General features: G+C 38.4%; 1 protein-coding gene across 2 annotated transcripts in view; it reads right to left on the reverse strand.

Moving 5' to 3' along the window:
• LOC135198123 (uncharacterized) overlaps nucleotides 1-23,609 on the reverse strand; it is a 61,085-nt gene that overhangs the window by 16,356 nt on the left and 21,120 nt on the right. Inside the window, exon 2 of one of the 2 annotated variants that reach the window (XM_064225587.1) lies at nucleotides 19,236-19,466. The exons of the other annotated variant lie outside the window; for it this stretch is intronic. The gene's annotated coding sequence lies outside the window, so the exon portion shown is untranslated. The remainder of the gene's footprint in view (nucleotides 1-19,235; nucleotides 19,467-23,609) is intronic. 2 annotated transcript variants of the gene reach the window in all.

Genomic DNA, 23,609 nt, shown 5'->3' on the forward strand with positions numbered 1-23,609 from the left:
TATTATTATTATAGTTTATATTTTTTTATATTTGATAAATTAATGGTTGGCTTGGATATGTGGAAAAGTGTTCTAGCGGCGTACCGTATAAGGCTACCGCAGTATCAATTCTATAGATACAAGAATGAATGATAAAGGTATTTAAAACCGCGAGAACTGCTATAATCCAGTTTGGATCCAATATCACGAGTGTAACTCGTAAGACATGACACTTTCTTATTTATCTGTTCTACCAAACCTATTGACTCTGGGTGATAAAATATAGTATTGGTTTTCTTAATGGAAAGGAATTCACACAACGAGTTAAGGAGATTATTATTGATTTACACCACCTGAGTCAGATATTATCATGTGTTGAATTCCATGTTTCCTGATTTAGCACTCAAAAATATTCCTAGTGCACTCAACTGCGGTGTTCGTTTTTTAGTGCTATTAATTCTATATGACGTGTCAAGGCAACTATTAACACTAAGAGGTGTTTATTTCCTCTGTCAGACTCGTAACTCTGTTAATAATTCTATGTGTATTCTTTCATTGATTGATTTGGCATGGGATAGGCCCTAAACTGACAGGTGTCTTAGTGTGTGCCTTGTTTTCATGACATGTGTTACGATTAGTTATGTGCTTTTCATATCTGTAAGCATTGTAGGCCAGTAAAATAGTGATTTGGCTTTCTGTGACATAATAGAGAACCCTGGATGACGGAATGCAACCAGTTTAGGACGATTGGTATAGAAGAGATTATTACTACTACCTGGTCGTTAGTCACCTGCTGTGTTCTTCGGGTTTTCTTCGTCACGGACCTACATATAATATTGCATTTGATTACATAATTCTGATACACATACTTTAAATATACTTTTGCTTTAGGGTTTCCGTTCGAAGTGTTTATTGTTTTGCTTATTGCTGTTGACCCTGTTTCCGTTCGAAGTGTTTATTGTTTTGCTTAGCTGCTGACCTTGTTTCCGTTCAAAGTGTTTATTATTTTGCTTAGCTGCTGGCCCTTGTTTTGTTCAGTTTGTAACAGTTCAGCGCTCCAACCCAGGTATTCAATGTTCACGATCTCATGGGTTAATGAAATTTCTTGTTTAGATACGGTTTTAACAATATGCACGGATGTTTCTATATCTTTTAGTCCAATTAATGGTTCTTTGCAGTATGGTGCGGGATTGTGTGATAATGCGTCAGCTATGATATTTGCTTTCCCAGGTAGATATCTTAACTTGGCTCCAAAGACCTGAATGATCATATGCCGCCGAGTTCTTTTGGGACTGTGATTAAAGCCTTTGAAAAACTCGGTAAGGGACTTATGGTCAAAAAGGAGTTTAACAGGATAGCCGTAGATTATGAACTTAAAATGTACTAGTGGGTTAACGATACCTAGCCCTTCCTTGCCTATTACTGCATATTTACTTTCAGAGGGCTTTAGTTTACGTGAATAAAAAGCTATAGGAAAGAACTGTTTATCATATTGCTGAAGTAGTACCCCTCTTACCCCTTGGTCTGAGGCGTCTGTTGCAATAAGAAAAAAAAAAATTCCTTATTTAAATCAGGGATTTTTAAGATAGGTGAACTGCATAATTACAATTTTAAGATATCAAACGCCTGTTGATGCTTTTCAGACCATAATAAATCTACGCCCTTCTTCGTAAGATCTGTTAAAGGAGCTGTCATGATTGAAAAGTTACATATTTACATACGATTGTAATACCCACTACAGCGCAAAAGAGCTGTATCCCCCTTACGTTAATAGGTACCGGAAAGTTATGAATAGCCGACACCTTACCATGGACTACTTACAATCTTGACTAGACACATAAAACCTAAATAAACATGTTCGGTTTTTAAAACTCACATTTAGATATTTTACTCTGAGATTATTTGTCTTAGTCTCTGTAGCACTAGCTCTAGTTTATGCGAATGTACTGCTAAGGTATTAGAAAAGATTACAAGACCAACCATATAGGCATGTAGGGTATCCCCTAAAAGTCTCCAAACACTATATTGTAATTGGGGTGCAACGTAAGCCAGAGGCATACGTAAAAACTGATAATGTCCCCTGAGTGTGCTGAAGGCGGTGTATGAGGTACACTCACTTAGCTAATGGTATCTGGTGAAAGCCTTTAAGTAAGTCCAGCTGGTGAAAAATTTGTTCTGATCTAACAAAGATAAGATATCGTCGGTACATGGCACTGAAAAACGATCGGGAATCGTTTCCTTGTTTAAGCGACAGAAATCTACGCAGATACGCCAAGTCCGATCTTTTATGGCATGACGTTTGAGGGAAAAATTATATGGGCTGTTTGATTTCCTAATGACTCCTATTACTAACATTTTTTCAACTTCGTCAATTATCTCTATTTTGAAATTTCATTGGGAGTCTATATGAAGGTACGTATATAGCTTTATGTTTGGGCCCTTAGACCCGAGTATTTTTTTTGTTAACAATGGACATCCGTTTTCCGCCCCAGAGATCACTCGCTTGTGGAGAAACATCCTGATATTCAGATAAAAGATAAAAAAAAAAAAAATTCTGCTGAATCATCTCTGCTTGAATGACTTTACGGAGATTATTTTAGATAGAGTATAAGAGAGATTCATCTACGACTGGTTGGGTGTGATTAAAAATTAGCAACAATAAAAAATGCGATATTTATATGTATAGGTTTTGTGGATTACTAGATTAACTTGTTGCTGTGAGTCAACCGTTGTATAGGGCTTTGTTCGCGGAAATCGTTATATTTCAGAGTGTCGGGAAGGATTAAAATTTCAGATCCCAGCAAAGTCTTTTTACACACACTAATACATTCGAGGGTGCATGCGTTCGAGATTTTGCGTGCAAACTGCGACTGCGGTTGTGGGAGAATTCTGTTGGGTTGTTGAACAATATCACGATTTATGAGACAAATTATTGGTTCCTCTATATAAGTTATTATTTGATTAACTATCTCTTTTTGTTCAAAACGGATTTTAATATGTTAGAAGGTTTATAGAATTTTCCTTTGATAAACACGCCTTATTGGCAGGAAGTAAAATAATGTGTATGGTATACCCATAAATGGATATTTTCTTACAATTATGCTAGATATAGATCAATTTTTTTTATAACTATAGAGGTATCTGTAAGCGCTCGCTTATCCGGACTTCTCAATAGGGAAGTTCGAACAACAGACAGTGAGTCCGTAAATACAGGATATTACGTGTACTAAAGAAATAAAACAAGATATTCTAATTTTTTACGGCGCGTACAGTCCGGCTTAATCCACCAGTACTTTATCATGAACTTAATGTTATTTCAAAATTACGAGAACCTGCTCTGATTACTTGATACGGTCGTTGTGGGGATTCATAGGAAAAAATTTTTCCTTTTTAATTAAAAAGGTATTGGCATAAAAAAAAAGGTATGGCATAAATGATCCACATCGTTTTTTTCCCCGCTCTGCTAGAGTCGCTTATTGTGTGGAATGTGCTATGCTTTGAACACTCGGCAGATTTAACTGACCCTGACCGTTGACTAGATGACACAGTAACCAAGTTTGCTTAAGCTCGATTTGTTTGATTTTGAATTCATGAATTGAGCAATTACTATTAAAACCAGTTATCTCTACTGCGTTCAATATTAACTGTTTGTACTTGCTGTTGTTTACTTCATTCTTTGCTAAAATTTGAAATAGTGAGGGATCCTGGTCAGTGCATTTAGCCTAATGAAAGCTTTTTACAGACATGTTATTCCTTGCAATCCAGCCGTATTTTTAAAGTTAAGTTGAGTCATTGAGGTTCGATATTTTATGCATATAACTAAAAAAACTCAAGGCTAATACTGCAATCGGGACCTTGCACAGGAGCATTTATTGTCATGACCCGAAATAGTGTTACCTCTAATTTATCCAGATTTGTACGGGTGTTCCACTTGTTTTTGTGTGTTTTCTTATCACTACAGTGCCTAACTACCCTATCCATGCATCTGTATAAATACAGACGTCCACTGCGTAAACGCATATTCACTGTTTAATATGATTTGTTACGTAAAGAATTAATAATCACCCAAAATGATAAAATTAACACAGTATATGATTATGATATTTCAGTAGTACTTCTGGAAACAGAAACTCAAAGATAAAAACTCGCAGTAGCGAAATCCCAATCATGTAGATAATTTCTGTAAAAAAGTAAGATTAAGAATGTCTCGTAACTTCAGCCACAGGAATAACGAAAATTCGACCTGTAAAGGAAACACTCATTTACTCCAAATGAATAAAAAAGGTTGTACTTAGCTTGATTTTGTGGGAAGTCACGTTGTTCCGATAACTACACACGGCCTTGGCCCTCCTTCTCTGTTTAGCGGATGACCTGGTTTGGCTTGAGTTTCCCCCCTGCGCGTTGTTCGTTTGTTGGATGATTCCATTCCTTGAAGATCTGATGCTGCAGACGCGTTCGGTTTGTTTCTTGAAATGCTGGAAACGCTCAATAAACGATGTTTTCTTGAATGATTCTAATGAGAGACGAAGCTTGCGTTGCCGTAGGAAGAAGACACGTCGGGTTTGTTTCTTGAAGTTATGCACTGCTGAAATCGCTCACTAAACGATGATACTTAGTTGCTTGAAGAATCTCTTGCTTTAATCGTCGTTGACTTCTGATATGATACATTATTCGTTATTCTGGTTTTTCTTCGGAAGACGTTGTAGAGTTCTTGTAGTAGCTGCCACCAATAAAAGGGCAGTTGCCTTTTATAATAAGGCGCCCTATGAGGTAATGTTAGACTTGTGATAGTCTTACGCTAAGTCGGTTGATTATGCACTTCCATACTCATTGGAGTGTCTTGGGTGTTTGCTGGTAACTTACGAAGTCAGTATCTTCTCTGTTTAGGACGACGGAGATGTTTCAACTCATGATGATATCTTCTTTCTGAAGAGAGGTTTCTAGTAGAAAACACGAAGTATAAAAAATAGTTCTATTCTTCTGAGATTACATAATGAATATCAGATAGGATTGTACAGGTCTGCCAATGATGATGGCTAATTCAAATCTACATGATGAAGCTTAGATAAAGATGTACAGGTCTTCTAATGACGATGGCTTGATCGCTTCTGCCAATGATGATGGCTAATTCCATTCTGACTACCATCTCGGTTACAAATCATAAAGGAAGCAGACAGTAGCTCGAACATATGAACATACATACAGATGACATACATTACAAATCACATAGGCCATTTGAATTATAGGTCGCGGTAGTTGTCACAAGCAGGAAGCTTGGACTAATGTTTTCAAAACAAATGAAGGACCACAGGTGACGGCACGTCATCTTAGCCTACTTTATTGTATACGTCATCTTAGCATACTTTATCGTCTCTGGTCTGATCACATTCCTGCAAGCAATCTGGTTGACCTCATAGTTTTAGTTTTATATATATATGGAATAACATTCCATATTTTTATTATGTAATCACCAACAATTATCTGCCCAGCAGAATGTCCGGGGGTCGTTATCTAGAACTAATAATTCTCAGGGGTCATTATCTCCCCAGCACAAATTTAGGGGGTCTTTATCTAGGACGAATATTTCTCTGGGGTCATTATCTCCCTAGCAGAAAGTCCGGGGGTCGTTATCTAGGAGTACTAATTCTCTGGGGTCATTATCTTCCCAACAACAATTTCGGGGGTCGTTATCTAGGACTAATATTTCTCTGGGGTCATTATCTCCACAGCAAAAATTCCAGGGGTCGTTATATAGGACTAATATTACTCTGGGGTCATAATCTCCCCAGCAGGAAGTCCGGGGGTCGTTATCTAGGACTAATAATTCTCTGGGGTCATTATCTCCCCAGCACAAATTTCGGGTGTCGTTATCTTGCACTAATATTTCTCTGGGGTCATTATCTCCCCAGCACAAATTTCGAGGGTCATTATCTAGGACTAATATTTCTCTGATGTCATTATATCCCCTGCAGAGAGTCAGGAGGTCGTTATCTAGGACTAATATTTCTCTGGGGTCATTATCTCCCCAGCAAAAATTTCAGGGGTCGTTATCTAGGACTAATATTTCTCTGGGGTCATTATCTCCCCAGCAGGAAGTCCGGGGGTCGTTATCTAGGACTAATAATTCTCTGGGGTCATTATCTCCCCAGCACAAATTTCGGGTATCGTTATCTTGGACTAATATTTCTCTGGGGTCATTATATCCCCAGCAGAAAGTCCGGAGATCGTTATCTAGGACTAATATTTCTTTGGGGTCGTTAACTCTCTATCAAAAACTCCGTGGGTCGTTATCTAGGACTAATAATTCTCTGGAGTCATTATCTCCCTAGTAACAATTTCGGGGGTCGTTATCTAGGACTAATATTTCTCTGGGGTCATCATCTCCCCAGTAAAAAGTCCGGGGGTCGTTATCTAAGACTAGTATTTCTTTGGGGTCATTATCTCCCTAGCAGAAAGTCCGGGGGTCGTTATCTAGGACTAGTAATTCTCTGGTGTCATTATCTCCCCAACACAAATTTCGGGGGTCGTTATCTAGGACTAATATTTATCTGGGGTCATTATCTGCCCTATACAAATTTCGGGGGTCGTTATCTAGGACTAATATTTCTCTGGGGTCATTATTTCCCCACCAAAAATTTCGGGGATCGTTATCTAGGACTAATATTTCTCTGGGGTAATTATTTCCTCACCAAAAATTTCGGGGGTCGTTATCTAGGACTAATATTTCTCTGAGGTCAATATCTCCCCAGTAGAAAGTCGGGGGTCGTTATCTAGGGTTAATATTTCTCTGGGGTCATTATCTCACCAGCAGAAAGTCCGTGGGTCGTTATCTAGGACTAATATTTCTCTGGGATCATTATCTCCCCAGCACAAATTTCGGGGGTCATTATCTAGGACTAATAATTCTGTGTGGTCATGATCTCCCCAGCACAAATGTCAGGGTCGTTATCTAGGACTAATATTTCTCTGGGGTCATTATCTCCCCTGCAGAAAGTCCGGGGGTCGTTATCTAAGACTAATATTTCTCTAGGGTAATTATCTCCCCAGCAAAAAATTTGGGGGTTGTTATCTAGGACTAATATTTCTCTATGGTCATTATCTCCCCAGCACAAATTTCAGGGGTCGTTATCTAGGACTAATATTTCTTTGGGGTCATTATCACCCTAGCAGAAAGTCCAGGGATCGTTATCCAGGACAAATATTTCTCTGGGGTCCTTATCTCCCCAGCAGAAATTTCGGGGGTCGTTATCTAGGAATAATATTTCTCTGGGGGTCATTATCTCCCCAGCACAAATCCAGGGGTTCTTATCTAGGACTAATATTTCTCTGGGGTCGTTATCTCTCCAGCACAAATTTCGGGGACATTATCTAGGACTAATATTTCTCTGGGGTCATTATCTCCCCAATAGAAAGTCCGGTGGTCGTTAACTAGGACTAATAATTCTCTGGGGTCATTATCTCCTCAGCATAAATTTCGGGGGTCGTTATCAATGACAAATATTTCTCTGGGGTCAATATCTTCCCAGCACAAAATTCGGGGATCGTTATCTCGGACTAATATTTCTCTGGGGTCATTATCTCCCTAGCAAATATTCCGGGGGTCGTTATCTTAAACTAATATTTCTCTGGGGTCATAATCTCCCCAGCACTAATTACGAAGATCGTTATCTGGGACTAATATTTCTCTGAAGTCATTATCTCCCAAGCAGAAAGTCGGGGGGTCGTTATCTAGGGCTAATATTTCTCTATGGTCATTATTTCCCCAGCAGAAAATCTGGGGGTCGTTATCTATAACTAATATTTCTCTGGGGTCATTATCTCCCGTGCACAAATTTCGGTGGTCGTTATCTACGACTAATATTTCTTTGAAGTCATTAGCTCCCCAACACAAAGTCCGGGGATCGTTATCTAGCACTAATATCCCTCTAGGGTCCTTATCTCCCCAGAACAAAGTCCGAGAATTGTTATCTAGAACTAATATTCTTCTGGGGTCATTATCTCCCAAGCAAAATGTCAAGGGGTCGTTATCTACGACTAATAATTCTCTGGGGTCATTATCTCCCCACCACAAGTTTCGGGGGTCGTTATCTAGGACTAATATTTCTCTGAGGTCATTATCTCTCCAGCACAAATTTCGGGGGTCGTTATCTAGGACTAATAATTCTCTGGGGTCATTTTCTCCCTAGCATAAATTTTGGTGGTCGTTATCTAGGACTAATATTTCTCTGGGGTCATTATCTCCTCAGCTTAAAGTCGGGGGGGGGGGGTCGTTATGTAGGACTAATATTATCTGGGATCATTATCTCGCAAGTAGAAACTCCGGGGGTCTAGAACTAATAATTCTCTGGGGTCATTATCTCACCAGCACTAATTTCAGGGGTCGTTATCTAGGACTAATTTTTCTTAGGGGTCATTATCTCCCCTGCACAAATTTCGGAGTCGTTATCTAGGACTAATATTTTTCTGGGGTCATTACTCGCAAGCAAAATTTCGGGGGTCGTCATCTAGGACTAATATTTCTCTGGGGTCATTATCTCCACAGGAGAAAGTCCAGGATTCGTTATCTAGGACTAATATTTCTCTGGGGTCATTATCTCCCGAGCAGAAAGTCGGGGGATCGTTATATATAACTAATATTTCTCTGGGGTCATTATCTCCCCAGCACAAATTTCGTGGGTCGTTATCTAGGACTAATATTTCTCTGGAGTCATTATCTCCCCAGCACAAATTTCGGGGGTCATTATCTAGGACTAATATTTCTCTGAGTCATTATCTCCCCTGCACAAATTTGAAAGTTCGTTATCTAGGACTAATATTTCTCTAGGGTAATTATCTCCCCAGCACAAATTTTGGAGGTCGTTATCTAGGAATAATATTTATCTGGGGTCATTATCTCATCTGCACAAATTTCGGGGATCGTCATCTAAGACTAATATTTCTCTGGGGTCATTATCTCCCCAGCAGAAAGTCCGGGGGTCGTTATCTAGAACTAACAATTCTCAGGGGTCATTATCTCCCCTGCACAAATTTCGGGGGTCTTTATCTAGGACGAATATTTCTCTGGGGTCATTATCTCCCCAGCAGAAAGTCTGGGGGTCTTTATCACAGACTAATATTTCTCTGTTGTCGTCACTCTCTAGCAAAAACTCCGTGGGTCGTTATCTAGGACTAATAATTCTCTGGAGTCATTATCTCCCCAGTAACAATTTCCAGGGTCGTTATCTAGGACTAATATTTCTCTGGGGTCATCATCTCCCCAGGAAGGAGTCCGGGGGTCGTTATCTAGGACTAATAATTCTCTGGGGTCATTATCTCCACAACACAAATTTCGGGGGTCGTTATCTAGCACTAATATTTCACTGGGGTCATTATCTCCCCTGCACAAATTTCGGGGTCGTTATCTAGGACAAATATTTCTCTGAGGTCATTATCTCCACAGCAGAAAGTCCGGAGGTCATCTAGGACTAATATTTTTCTGTTATCATTATCTCCCCAACAGAAAGTCCGGGGGTCGTTATCTAGGACTAATAATTCTCTGGGGTCATTATCTCCCCAGCATATATTTCGGGGGTCGTTATCGAGGACAAATATTTCTGTGGTCAATATCTCCCCAGCAAAATTTCAGGGATCGTTATCTAGGACTAAAATTTCTCTAGGGTCATTATCTCTCCTGCACAAATTTCTGGGGTCGTTATCTAGGACTAATATTTCTCTGGGGTCGTTATCTCCCCAGCACAAATTTTGGCAGTTGTTATCTAGGAATAATATTTCTCTGGGGTCATTATCTCCCCAGCACAAATTTTGGGGATCGTTATCTAGAACTAATATTTCTCTGGGTTCATTATCTCCCCAGCACAAATTTCGGTGGTCGTTATCTAGGACTACTATATCTCTGGGGTAATTATCTCCCATATACAAATTTATGGGGTCGTTATCTTGGACTAATATTTCTCTGGGGTCATTATCTCCCCAGCACAAATTTCGGCAGAAGTTATCTAGGACTAATATTTCTCTAGGGTCATTATCTCCCCTATACAAATTTCGGGAGTCGTTATCTAGGACTAATATTACTCTGGGATCATTATCTAAACAGCAAAAACTTCGGGGGTCGTTATCTAGGACTAATATTTCTATGGAGTCATTATCTCCCCAGCAGAAAGTCGGGGGTCGTTATCTAGGGTTAATATTTCTCTAGGGTCATAATCTCACCAAGTCCTGAGATCGTTATCAAGGACTAATATTTCTCTGATGTCATTATCTCCTCAGCACAAATTTTTGGGGTCGTTATCTAGGACTAATATTTCTCTGGGGTCATTATCTCCCCAGCACAAATTTCGGGGGTCATTATCTGGAAATAATATTTCTCTGGGGTCATTATCTCCCCAGCAAAAAGTCCGTGGGGCGTTATATAGGAATAATATTTCTCTGCGGTCATTATCTCCGTGGCAGAAAATCCAGGGGTCGTTATCTAGGACTAATAATTCTCTGGGGTCATTATCTCCCCAGCACAATTTTCGGTGGTCGTTATCTATGAATAATATTTTTTTTGAAGTCATTATCTCCCCAGCACAAAGTCCGGGGATCGTTATCTAGCACTAATATTCTTCTGAGGTCATTATCTCCCAAGCAAAATGTCAAGGGGTCGTAATCTACGACTAATAATTCTCTGGGGTCATTATCTCCCCAGCACAAATTTCGGGGGTCGTTATCTAGGACTAATATTTCTCTGAGGACATTATCTCTCCAGCACAAATTTTTGGGGTCGTTATCTAGGACTAATATTTCTCTGGGGTCATTTTCTCCCCAGCATAAATTTCGGGGGTCGTTATCTAGGACTAATAATTCTCTAGGGTCATTTTCTCCCCAGCAAAAATTTCAGGGGTCGTTATCTCGGACTAATTTTTCTTAGGGCTCATTATCTCCCCTGCACAAATTTCGGAGTCGTTATCTAGGACTAATATTTCTCTGGAGTCCTTATTTCCCAAGAACAAATTCTGAGGATCATTATCTAGTACTAATATTCTAATGGGGTCATTATCTCCCCAGCACAAAGTCCTGAGATCGTTATCTAGGACTAATATTCCTCTGGGGACATTATCTCCCAAGCAAAAAGTCCGAGGATCGTTATCTAGGACTAATATTCCCCTGGGGTCATTATCTCCCCAGAACACAGTCCGGGGATCGTTATCTCGGACTAATATTTCTCTGGGGTCATTATCAACCCTGCAGAAAGTCCGGGGGTCGTTATCTAGGACTAATAATTCTCTGGGGTCACTATCTCCCAAGCACAAATTTCAGGGGTCGTTATCTAGGACAAATATTCCTCTGGGCTCCTTATCTCCCCAGAACAAAGCTCGGAGATCGTTATCTAGGACTAATATTCCTCTTAGGTCCTTATATCCCCAGCAAAAAGTCTGGGGATCGTTGTCTAGGAATAATATTCCTAGAGGGTCCTTATCTCCCCAGAACAAAGCTCGGAGATCGTTATCTAGGACTAATATTCCTCTTAGGTCCTTATATCCCCAGCAAAAAGTCCGGGGATCGTTATCTAGGACTAATATTCCTCTGTGGTCATTATATCCCCAGCTCAAAGTCCGTGGATCGTTATCTATGACTTATATTTCTCTGGGGTTCTTATCTCCCCTGCACAAATTTCGGGGGTCATTATTTAGGACTAATATTTCTCTGAGGTCATTATCTCCCCTGCACAAATTTCAAAGGTCATTATCTAAGACTAATATCTCTCTGGGGTCATTATCTCCCCTGCACAAATTTCGGGGGTCGTTATTTAGGACTAGTATTTCTCTGGGGTCATTATCTCCCCAGCACAAATTTTGGGGGTCGATATCTAGGACTAATATTTCTCTGGGGTCATTTATCTCCCCAGCAGAAAGTCCAAGGGTCGTTATCTACGACAAAATACTCTCTGGGGGTCATTATCTCCACAGCACAAATTTCGGGGGTCGTTATCTAGGACTAATATCTCCCTAGCAGAAAGTTCGGGAGTCGTTATCTGGGTTAATATTTCTCTGGGGTCATTATCTCCCTAGCAGAAAGTCCGGGGGTCGTTATCTAGGAATAATAATTCTCTGGGGTCATTATCTCCCCAGCATAAATTTCGGGGGTCGTTATCTAGGACTAATATTTCTCTGGGGTCATTATCTCCCCTGCACAAATTTCGGGGGTCATTATCTAGGACTAATATTTCTCTGGGGTCCTTATCTTCCCAGCAGAAAGTCCAGGATTCGTTATCTAGGACTAATAATTCTCTGGGGTCAATCTACCCAGCACAAATGGCGGGGTTGTTATCTAGGACTAATCTTTCTCTGGGGTCATTATTTCTGCAACACAAATTTTGGGGGTCGTTATGTAGGACTAATATTTCTCTGGGGTCATTGTCTCCCCAGCACAAATTTCGTGGATCGTTATCTATGATTAATATTTCTCTGGGTTCATTATCTCCCCAGCATAAATTTCGGGGGTCGTTCTCTAGGACTAATATTTCTCTGGAGTCATAATCTCCCCAGCACAAATTTTGTGGATTAACTATGCTATCGCACACCTTACACAGTTTGGATGCTTTTGGCATTCTTTTTCCTATTGCATCAATTAGGATATTCACAATGTTCACCTTATTCATTTTCTTTGTTGGAATATGTTGAATTATGTATATTTTCTTTATGAGTCTCTTGACCACTTGGATTTTATTTGGAACTTCTTCAATTATTTTCAAGATGTTTTCTGTTGATTTGTTCCAGTTTGAAGGATCATATCCTTCAAATATATCTATGAATGCTTTTATTGATTATCCCTACTTTCAAAAGTGGATCAAGACTAGAGGCAAGTAATTATAGGACTGTGAGTCTAACATCACATATTATGAAAGTGTACGAAAGGGTAATGAAGAAAAATATTATGAAACATTTAATAAAAAAATAATTTGTTTAATATAGGACACCATGGTTTCGTACCCGGAAAAAGTACACAAACCCAATTGTTAGTCCACCGTGAGAACATATACAAAAATATGAAAACCGGAAATGAAACAGATGTGGTTTATCTACACTTTGCAAAAGCTTTTGACAAGGTAGACCATAATATATTAGCGAAGAAAATTAGAAAACATAATATAGTGGATAAAGAAGGAAGATGGTTAAAAGAGTTTTTACACAACAGAAAACAGATAGTTATTGCAAACGATGAAAAATCGGATTAAGCTAAGGCAATATCCGGCGTGCCACAAGGTATGGTGTTAGCTGCATTACTGTTTGTTATTATGATTGCATACATAGACAGTAATGTTAAGGACTCGATAGTGAGTAATTTCGTCGATAACACAAGAATAAGTAGAGAAATTACTGGTGATGAAGATAGGAACGCGCTACAAAGAGACCTTAACAAAGTATATGAATATGCAGAGGTAAATAAGATGGTATTTAACTCTGATAAATTTGAATCAATAAATTATGGAGACAGAGAAGGAAAGCTATATGCATATAGGGGACCTTATAATGAGACAATCACAAATAAGGAAGCAGTTAAAGACCTTGGTGTGATGATGATTTAGGAACATGTAGGCATATCAAATAGCAATTCTATTGGCAAAATGTAAAGCAAAAATGAGAATGTTGTTGCGGCACTTCAAAACAAGAAAAGCTGAACACATGATTATGCTTTATAAAACATATGTTCGTAGTCCACTTGAATATTGCAAAATGATATGGTACCCACACTATCAAAAGGATATTGCACAAATAGAGAGTGTACAAAGGTCCTTTACAGCTAGCATAGAAGAAGAAGAGAACGCTACATGATAATTCAGGCATGGAAACAGATAGAAGGAATAGCCGAAAAAATTATGGAGCTAAATATATCAGAAAGAGCAAGCAGAGGTAGATTAATAGTGCCCAAAACTATACCAGGAAAAATAAGAAAAGTACACAGGATATTAATCCACTACGCACCAGCATCGATATTGCAGCGTCTAATCACTGCGTTGCCAGCTCATCTGAGGAAAATATCAGGAGTGAGCGTAAATGTGTTTAAGAATAAGCTCGACAAATATCTAAACTGCATCCCAGACCATCCAAGATTGCAAAATATACCGGAAGATGTACTAGCAACTCTCTGGTAGACATTAGAGATGCCTCACACTGGGGGACATGGGACAACCCGAACAAGATGTAAGGTCTGTAAGATCTCCCCAGCAAAAATTCCGGGATCGTTATCTAGGACTAATATTCCTCTGGGGTCATTATCTCCCCATCACAAAGTCCGGGGATCGTTATCTAGGACGAATATTCCTCTGGGTTCGATATCTCCACAGCAAAAAGTCCGGGAATCGTTATCTAGGACTAATATTCCTCTGGGGTCATTATCTCCCCAGCAGAAAGATTGGGGTTCATTACCTAGGACTAATATTTCTCTGGGGTCCTTATCTCCCCAGAACAAAGTCCGGAGATCGTTATCTAGGACTAATATTCCTCTGGGGTCATTATCTTCCCAGCACATAGATCGGGGGTCGTTATCTAGGACTAATATTCCTCTGGGGTCATTATCTTCCCAGCACAAAGATCGGGGGTCGTTATCTAGGGCTAATATTCCTCTGGGGTCATTATCTTCCCAGCACAAAGATCGGAGGTCGTTATCTAGGACTAATATTCCTCTGGGGTCATTATAAATCACCTGCCAACAAGAAAGGAAAATACTTTAGACCTAGTATTTGTGAACGAGATGAATTATGTTAAAGAAATAATAGTTTATAATGAGAGTATTTCAGACCATAATGTCATAGAATTAACAGTCCATTCCAAAGCAAGTGAAAACAGAGATAAGCAAGAAATGAAAAAGTGGGAAGGATATGGAAAATACAACTTCTACAGTAAAAAATATAAAATGGTCAGAAATAAATTGAAGAATTTAAACAAAACATTGGGATAACATTTTCGAATAAGTGATGACACAAGGTAAATACGGAGATATTATATAAAATATTAGAGAAAATAGTGGATAAATATATACCGAAGAAGAAAAGAAAAAAAAAAAAAAAAAAAAAATAATCATCAGTCATGCATACCAAGAGACAGAAGGATCTTGTTCCAGATAATCAGAAAGTGGAAAAAAGGTCTTGCAAAAGAAAAAAATGCATTGAAAGTTATAGAACTAAGAAGTAAGGTAGAAAATGCAGAAGAAAAGATTATACAATCAGAAGAAAATGAAAAATGGGACTTGGAAGAAAAAACCCTAATGAATATCAAGCAAAACCCCAAACTATTATACTCATACGCGAAAAAGATGAATAAAAGAAGAAAAGAAATAGGCTCTCTAAGAATTGAAGGGAGATTAACGAATGAAAAAAAGGAAATTTGCAACATATTGGCAGAACGATATAAGAGAGAATTCACTCTTAGAATAATTAATGAAGATAATGATATAGAAGTAAGGGACGAAAATAGTGAATATTTAGCTAACATAGATATTAAGGAAGCTGATATTGTGCAGGCTATTAATGAAATTAAAAATGGAGCTGCAGCAGGGCCTGATGGAGTTCCTGCTATTTTGTTAAAAAGTTCATTCTATTGCAAAGCCACTTGCAATATTATTAAGACAAAGTGTAGATACAGGCAAGATTTATGATGAGCACAAATTAGCATATATTACCCCTACTTTCAAAAGTGGATCAAGACTAGAGGCAAGTAATTATAGGACTGTGAGTCTAACATCACATATTATGAAAGTGTATGAAAGGGTCATGAAGAAAAATATTATGAAACATTTAATAAAAAATAATTTGTTTAATATAGGACACCATGGTTTCGTACCCGGAAAAAGTACACATACCCAACTGTTAGTCCACCGTGAGAACATATACAAAAATATGAAAAGCGGAAATGAAACAGATGTGGTTTATCTAGACTTTGCAAAAGCTTTTGACAAGGTAGACCATAATATATTAGCAAAGAAAATTAGAAAACACAATATCGTGGATAAAGTAGGAAGATAGTTATTGCGAACGATGAGAAATCGGATGAAGCCAAGGTAATATCCGTAGTGCCACAAGGTACGGTGTTACTGTTTGTTTTTATGATTGAAGACATAGACAGTAATGTTAAGGATTCGGTAGTGAGTAGTTTCGCTGATGACACAAGAATAAGTAGAGAAATTACTTGTGATGAAGATAGGAACGCTCTACAAAAAGACCTTAACAAAGTATATGATTGGGCAGAGGTAAATAGGATGGTATTTAACTCTGATAAATTTGAATCAATAAATTATGGAGACAGAGAAGGAAAGCTATATGCATATAGGGGACCTAATAATGAGACAATCACAAATAAGGAAGCAGTTAAAGACCTTGGTGTGATGATGAATAGGAACATGTTATGCAATGATCAAATATCAATTCTATTGGCAAAATGTACAGCAAAAATGGGAATGTTGTTACGGCACTTCAAAACAAGAAAAGCTGAACACATGATTATGCTTTATAAAACATATGTTCGTAGTCCACTTGAATATTGCAATATGATATGGTACCAACACTATCAAAAGGATATTGCACAAATAGAGAGTGTACAAAGGTCCTTTACAGCTAGAATAGAAGAAGTTAAGGACCTTGACTACTGGGAAAGACTACAATCCTTAAAATTATATAGCCTAGAAAGGAGAAGAGAACGCTACATGATAATTCAGGCATGGAAACAGATTGAAGGAATAGAAGAAAACATCATGGAACTAAAAATATCAGAAAGAGCAAGCAGAGGTAGATTAATAGTGCCTAAAACTATACCAGGAAAAATAAGGAAAGCACACAGGACATTAATCCACTACGCACCAGCATCGATAATGCAGTGTCTATTCAATGCGTTGCCAGCTCATCTGAGGAATATATCAGGAGTGAGCGTAGATGTGTTTAAGAATAAGCTCGACAAATATCTAAACTGCATCCCAGACCATCCAAGATTGGAAGATGCAAAATATACCGGAAGATGTACTAGCAACTCTCTGGTAGACATTAGAGGTGCCTCACACTGAGGGACCTGGGGCAACCCGAACAAAATGTAAGGTCTGTAAGGTCTGTAAGATCTTCCCAGCACAAAGATTGGGGGTCGTTATCTAGGACTAATATTCCTCTGGGGTCATTATCTTCCCAGCACAAATTCCAGGAATCGTTATCTAGGACTAATATTCCTCTAGGGTCATTATCTTCCCAGCACAAATTCCAGGAATCGTTATCTAGGACTAATATTCCTCTGGGGTCATTATCTCCCCAGCACAAATTCCAGGGATCGTTATCTAGAACTACTATTCCTCTGGGGTCATTATCTCCCCAGCACAAATTCCAGGGATCGTTATCTAGGACTACTATTCCTCTGGGGTCATTATCTTCCCAGCACAAATTCCAGGAATCGTTATCTAGGACTAATATTCCTCTGGGGTCATTATCTCCCCAACACAAATTGCAGGGATCGTTATCTAGGACTAATATTTCTCTAAGGTCATTATCTCCCCAACACAAATTCCAGGGATCGTTATCTAGGACTAATATTCCTCTGGGGTCCTTATCTCCCCAGCACAAATTCTGGGGATCGTTATCTAGGACTAATATTTCTCTGGGGTCATTATCTCCCCAGCACAAATTCCGGGGATCGTTATCTAGGAATAATATTTGTCTGGGGTCCTTATCTTCAAAGCACAAATTCCAGGGATCGTTATCTAGGTCTAATATTCCTCTGGGGTCATTATCTTCCCAGCACAAATTCCAGGGATCGTTATCTAGGACTAATATTCCTCTGGGGTCATTATCTCCCCAGCACAAATTCTAGGGATTGTTATCTAGGACTAATATTCCTCTGGGGTCCTTATCTCCCCAGCACAAATTCTGGGGATCGTTATCTAGGACTAATATTTCTCTGGGGTCATTATCTCCCCAGCACAAATTCCGGGGATCGTTATCTAGGAATAATATTTGTCTGGGGTCCTTATCTTCAAAGCACAAATTCCAGGGATCGTTATCTAGGACTAATATTTCTCTGGGGTCCTTATCTCCCCAGCACAAATTCAGAGGATTGTTATCTAGGACTAATATTTCTTTGGGTTCATTATCTCCCAAGCACAAATTCCAGGATCGTTATCTAGGACTAATATTTCTATGGGGACAGTATCTCCCAGGCACAAATTCCAGGGATCGTTATCTAGGACTAATATTCCTCTGGGGTCATTATCTTTCCAGCACAAATTCCAGGGATTGTTATCTGGGAATAATATTTGTCTGGAGCCCTTATCCTCCCAGAACAAATTCCAGGGACCGTTATCTAGGACTAACATTTCTCTGGGGTCCTTATCTCCCCGGCACAAATTCCAGGATTCATTATCTAGGACTAATATTCCTCTGAGGTCATTATCTCCCCTGCACAAATTCCAGGGATCGTTATCTAGGACTAATATTTCTCTGGGGTCCTTATCTCCCCAGCACAAATTCCAGGGTTCGTTATCTAGGACTAATATTCCTCTGAGGTCATTATCTCCCCAGCACAAATTCCGGGGATCGTTATCTATTACTGTTACGGCCTCTGAGAGAGGGGTCCGCTTCATGTTCGATATGAAATAAATTAAACAAAAAAAAATTTCAACACCAACAGTTGAAACTGGGGATACGAATATGGAAAGAAACACTAACACAACAAAGGTTTATTTACAAGCTTACTTACAAAGGTATATGCAGAATGGTATCTCCTATTTACATAAAAAAATAGAATCTTACACTGCATGAACTGGGGGAACAGCGAGGTAACTCAAATACTTGCTAGTTAGTTTTGCGACTCGAAGCGATGACTTCACAAAAGGAGAACGGCAATTACAGACGTCCTCTTGACTCCGCATTGCAGAAAATAGTCTACTCTTGATACTTGAAAGGCAGGAACTCCCCAAAACCTCTAGCAGGACATTTCTTCTCTGAAGTCTTCCCCAACGTCGAAATAACTCGGTCGTCCACTCCTGAAGATGGCTTGACCAAAATCCAACCAACTCTCGAGCAACTTTTCTTCTGATCCTTCGTCGGTCCCTTTTTCTCTTATCCCTCTCGGATGATCTCTGCTGCTGCTGATCTCTCACTGATAATCTGATCTGTGGCTCTTACTGAGCATATCTCTCTGTGACTAACTGATGAACTCTGCTTTCTCCTACTTTGTCCGTCGTATTTATACGGCATCCTAGGGGCGGGGCCTATTGTGAGCGTCACAGACTCCCGAGATTACCGGAACTTCTTAGATGAATCTAGACGAGGTATTGTATCAGAAATCGCGGCGTTTCTCCGTCACGACGGCGCCTGACGAGTTCCACAACACTCCTGCCGATTCCAGAACCATCATGAGAACAGGCACCTCCAACACAATGCGCTAATGCCTCCTTGCTGCCGAACTTCTCGAAAATGCATTTTCTTTCCTTTATCTTTCTTTGCTATGAAACAATTACCATCACACGCCCCCCTAAAAGAGAAAAAAATTAAACCAACTGATTTTATTTTTTCTAAAGAGAAATAAGAGTTAAACAGCGGGGAAACAATTCTGCATAAAGTTTTAATCCGGTCAAACACGCACGCTTCTCCACTCACACACTCACTCGTGCGATAACAGAAAACGATTATTAGGCTACTCATTCTGAAAACTCTAGAGAGGCTATCTGCTATAACATTATCCTTCTCTCTTACTTTTTTCCGTTTTCTGAACTCTGCTCAAAACTTTGAAAGACTAAGGCACTCTCTTTCTGGGACACAATTACCAAGGGCACGGGCGGCGGCCAAGGTACGGGGCATTCTTTATAATTCTGAAGCAAGTTTACATTCACTGACTTTGGTCTACTCTTACCCACATTAATTCTATGATATATACTTCCCCTCTCCTCTAACACTGAAAAAGGACCTTCGAACTTATAAGATAAACATGGACTTTCTCTCGAGACTAGTACTAAAACTTTATCTCTAACACACAAACTTCTCTTGTTTGCTCTAAGATCATGTTTCCCTTTAATTTCCCCTTGACTTTCTCTCGCGTTTTCTTTTGCTAAGTGCCAAGCGCTTCCGTTCTCCTCTGCTACTTCCCAAAAATCTCTTAAATTGTTTTTATAATACTCTAGATTAGTTGTGCAATTTTCTCTACCCTTATTTCTAGGCAAAGGTCAGAACATATTTATAAAGACATTCCCAAAAGATTCACAGCACAAATTCCTGGAATCGTTATCTAGGAATAATATTTCTCTGGGGTCCTTATCTCCCAAGCAAAAATTCTGGGATCGTTATCTAAGACTAATATTTCTCTGGGGTTCTTATCTCCCCAGCACAAATTCCGGGGATCGTTATCTAGGACTAATATTTCTCTGGGGTCCTTATCTCCCCAGCACAAATTCCAGGGATCGTTATCTAGGACTAATATTTTTCTGGGGTCTTTATCTACCCAGCACAAATTCCGGGAATTGTTATCCAGGACTAATATTTCTCTGGGGTCCTTATCTCCCCAACACAAATTCCAGGGATCATTATCTAGGACTTAAATTTCTCTGGGGTCCTTATCTCCCCAGCACAAATTCCGGGAATCGTTATCCAGGACTAATATTTCTCTGGGGTCCTTATCTCGTAGTAGCCATCTTGCTTGGTGAGACGTTCCCGCGCGCAGTCTGATAAATCAACAGATATCACAAGTTTAACTTACGTCTAGAATTTGAGAAATATCTAAAAGTGTTCGTGAACTATCGGTGATAGGATTAGTGTGAAAATAGTAGGACAAAACGTCTACTAAGTTAGTTTATCAAGTGAAATACTTTAAATCAGAACAAGATGGCAGTAAGTTCCAACTGTGGCAAAAAATGGTGAAATTTAGCTTGTTTGGCAGATTCGCAATACGATGAGGTAGCAGGAAGGGAACTGGCATTTCTCATCTATGATATTAGCAACTATCCTAACCAAAAAGATACAAAAGCATTCATAGATATATTAGAAGGATATAATCCTTCAAACTGGAACAAATCAACAGAAAACATCTTGAAAATTATTGAAGAAATTCCAAATAAAATCCAAGTGGTCAAGGACTGCATAAGAAAATATACATAAACCAACATATTCCGACAAAGAAAATGAATAAGGTGAACATTGTGAATATCCTAATTGATGCATTAGGAAAAAGAATGCCAAAAGCATGCAAACTGTGTAAGGTGTGGTATAGCATAGTTAATCCACAAAACCTGATCAGAAAATGTTCTGCATGCAACATTCCGACCCATCCACAATGTGCTGATATGAGAAAAGATACCAGAATATTTTGCTCAACATGTCTATCATGGATAGACAATGTTATTAAATCCAGATTGAATTTACAATTAGTTGAGGATGAAGAAGAAGAGGAAGAGGAAGAAGAAGAAGAGGAAAACGGAAGAGAAGTAAACAAAACTGAAATGACAGAAAAAAATAAGGAAAACAAAGAATAAGATAAAAGTATGGATGCAGAGATACTCATTGATACTACATATGAGGCAATAAAGCAGCATACTTACGAAGAAATAAATTACGATATGACAACACAAAAGAAAATCCCGAAGAGGCTCTACCCAGATCTACACAATGACGGGAAAGAAGAAAAAATAGACAAAAAAGACAAAGTCTGCAACCTTTTGAAAAGAGGGAATTGCAGATTTGGAGAAAGATGTTACTACAAACATCCTAAGGTATGTTACAACTATGAAATATATGGTGAATGTGCATACCTAGATGGCTATGAGGATGATTGCAGAGATCTACATCCAAAAACATGCAAAAACCTAAAAGAAGGAAAAGGATGTAAGTTCGACAAAAAATGTAAATATATGCACCCTGTAGCCATGAATCAAAATCAAATAATCAATCAAGTAATAAAATCCAAAATAAGAAAGAAACAAATAAAGAGGAATAAAGAATATCAGGTAAAAGAAAAAACCAAGCCATCAGCACGATATGCAGTGATGTCAGCAAAATATTTCAAAGCCTCAGCTCCAAGATACAACTCAAGAGATAAGACCTGTATTTATGATGCAAGAGGATATTGCAGATACGGAGAAAATTGCAGATTCAGGCACAAAATGAATAATTATGATGAAGGAAAATCAAATATTATGGAAAAGTTGGATTTTTTAATGTCAGAATTTCTGGAAATGAAAAAAAGAACAACATACCAGAACAGGAAAGAGACATGGGAAAATCCTTATTATTACCCATATTAAGTGAAGGAGAAAACACGCAAACCATCATAGTGATGAATGCGCCGGGTTTAGTTACGAGTAACTCAAAAAGAAAAATAGAGTAATTAGAAGAACTAACTCAAATTGAAAAGAAAATAGATATAATGAATATAAGTGAAACCTGGTATTCCCAAGAGACTGGGAATGATGATCAAATAAAAGGGTTCCAAACTTATAGATCAGATAGAAAAAATAGGAATCAAGGGGGAACCGCAATATATGGGAAAGACAAAAAACAAGGAAAAATATATGAGAAATATAGTAACTCAGAATGTGAACTAATAGCGGTAGAATTTGAATCCGAAAAATTAATGAACAGTATATATAGACCTCCTAATACTAAAGAGTTTGACTTAATAATTGAAAAATTGGATGATATATGTAGAAATCACAAGGACTGGACTATTCTCCTATCTGGAGACTTTAACTTTCCTTTCGTAGACTGGAAAGAACGAATGGGAGATTGTGGTTGTACTTATACATATAAAAAAGAGAGTAATAGTAGTGCAGAAGATAAGAGGCAATTCGAAAAGCTATTAGATAGGCAATTCGAAAAGCTATTAGATATTAGATAGACCTAGTATTTGTGAACGAGATGAATTATGTTAAAGAAATAATAGTTTACAATGCGAGTATTTCAGACCATAATGTCATAGAATTAACAGTCCATTCCAAAGCAAGGGAAAACAGAGATAAGCAAGAAATTAAAAAGTGGGAAGGATATGGAAAATACAACTTCTACAGTAAAAATATAAAATGGTCAGAAATAAATGAAGAATTAAACAAAGATTGGGATAACATTTCCGTAAGTGATGACATAAGGGTAAATTCGGAGATATTATATTAAATATTAGAGAAAATAGTGGATAAATATATACCGAAGAAGAAAAGTAAACATCAGTCATGCATACCAAGAGACAGAAGGATCATGTTCCAGAAAATCAGAAAGTGGAAAAAAGGTCTTGCAAAAGAAAAAAATGCATGGAAAGTTATAGAACTAAAAAGTAAGATAGAAAATGCAGAACAAAAGATTATACAATCAAAAGAAAATGAAAAATGGGACATGGAAGAAAAAACCCTAGTAAATATCAAGCAAAACCCCAAACTATTATACTCATACGCGAAAAAGATGAATAAAAGAAGAATAGAAATAAGCCCTCTAAGAATTGAAGGGAGATTAACGAATGAAAAAAAGGAAATTTGCAACATATTGGCAGAACGATATAAGAGAGAATTCACCCCTAAAATAGATAATGAAGATAATGATATAGAAGTAAGGGACAAAAATAGTGAATATTTAGCTGACATAGATATTAATGAAGCTAATATTGTGCAGGCTATTAATGCAATTAAAAATGGAGCTGCAG

Source organism: Macrobrachium nipponense, chromosome 21 (assembly GCF_015104395.2).
Source record: "Macrobrachium nipponense isolate FS-2020 chromosome 21, ASM1510439v2, whole genome shotgun sequence".
Lineage (NCBI taxonomy): Eukaryota > Metazoa > Arthropoda > Malacostraca > Decapoda > Palaemonidae > Macrobrachium > Macrobrachium nipponense.